Genomic DNA, 1,774 nt, shown 5'->3' with positions numbered 1-1,774 from the left:
GTGCGGCCACAGCTTGGACCCGCCCACTGGACTAAATAAAGTTGATACGCGCGCGCATGTGCGGGCATTTGTGTGCGTGTGCGCGCGTAAGAGTGTGCGGATTCCATTTATACATTTGTAAAAGGTAATATGATCTAACATATTTTCTAAACCGCAATTGTTATGCAAAACGTATCAAGTCACTTCAAAAAGAAAGCTCAAGAAACACCATAATATAATCGACACTTAAATTAAGTAAAAATATAGTTGAAAAAAATAAATGGACATTTAACAAGCACTTTTATTGGTTTCTTTTTACAAAATTGTGCGCAAGCAGGTTCAACCATCGTAATAATACCAATACATATAATAAAAAATGTGGTGTCATAAAAAAAACACACTAATACATTATTTATCAGGCATTTTTATTGGTTCCTTTTCAAAATGAACATAAGAATACAATAACAACAAAATATGTTTTCTATACCTATAGCAGAAGTGAATCAATTCAATATTTCATTCATAAATTGTATTCGGGTGCTTTGAATTATAAATAAACACTTGTGTGGCTAAAACACAATCACAAAACAAAATGGGCATAATTAAGTTTCCACGTCTGTAATATTTCCAATTACTAGTGACATTGATATAATGCCACATTACAGTATCTCCCAGAAAATTATGCTCATGCATAAAAACACCTATATCTAATGAAATAGAAATATTCTGGTGCCAGTGTGGACCGACAGAAGCACTCAGTCTTTTTAATGGGCATGCAGAGTCCATTTGTTCACATATAAGCTACACTAACAGGTTAATGGAAAAAACATATCACACAGTGCATTGACGTTTATTAGAGTGTTGTTTCCTGCACAAGGGACTCTAACCAGTAGTGCCTACAATTGACCATATAACAGCGATAGCAGGATAAATTAAGATATCTTTCACTGATAACCATCAGCACGTATGTTGTTTACTTTAGTGGTGACACGTTTTCCACCACTATGCACTCAGGAACATATGAGTAGAATCAGTCTGATGTTCTGTGAAACTGCACTCCACTGAATTGACATACACAGCCTACAGCTCATGTGTATGAACAAGTGGCACATTGTAAAAAATGACTCTGGAATGCTTTGAGGATCATAACAAGGTGTGGACTTTGCCTCTCACTGAAATCCAATCTGGAATCGGAGGAACATTCTAGGAAAACAGAGCTGATCCACAGAAGGTCTTCGCTCGCGTCTCTGTGCCAGATACCAACTGACACTTAGAGGGGTCTTCAGGCGTACGTGCTTTGACATGTCAGAGAAGTTCTGGCTGCACCGGTGAGTGTGGGGGGGAGGAGGGAGGTTTGGAGTTTTCTAATGATGTGGCTGGTGAGTACATACACTCTCCAGCACAATTACCAGGCAGCACACTGTGCTATTCAAGACAGTTTCCTTTTTATGTCCACTGAAGAGAGAGGGTGTTATGTTCACATAACCACAACCCTAAACGGTCAATTCGCCTGACAGCTATAATAACACACCATAATGGATGTGACCTGAGTAAGGCTTGTTAAAGCAATAAGAGTGCTGAGGCAATATTTAAATTTATTTAATTATGTAATCTTTAACCATTAATCGGTTCATCATTATCAGATGATTAATGTCACATTTTTTTCTGCCAAATATTAGCCTCAAAAACAATTATTGGTTTGGCCCAAGTAAAATGTAAACATGCAAACCTCGCATTTTAGTTAAAGGTGCTTCCCCTGCCTTAATATATTTATAAAACAAAGGCTAAATTATAT

Source organism: Syngnathus floridae, chromosome 15 (assembly GCF_059516105.1).
Source record: "Syngnathus floridae isolate MCC-2025c chromosome 15, RoL_Sflo_1.0, whole genome shotgun sequence".
NCBI lineage: Eukaryota > Metazoa > Chordata > Actinopteri > Syngnathiformes > Syngnathidae > Syngnathus > Syngnathus floridae.
This window is presented reverse-complemented; position numbering follows the sequence as displayed.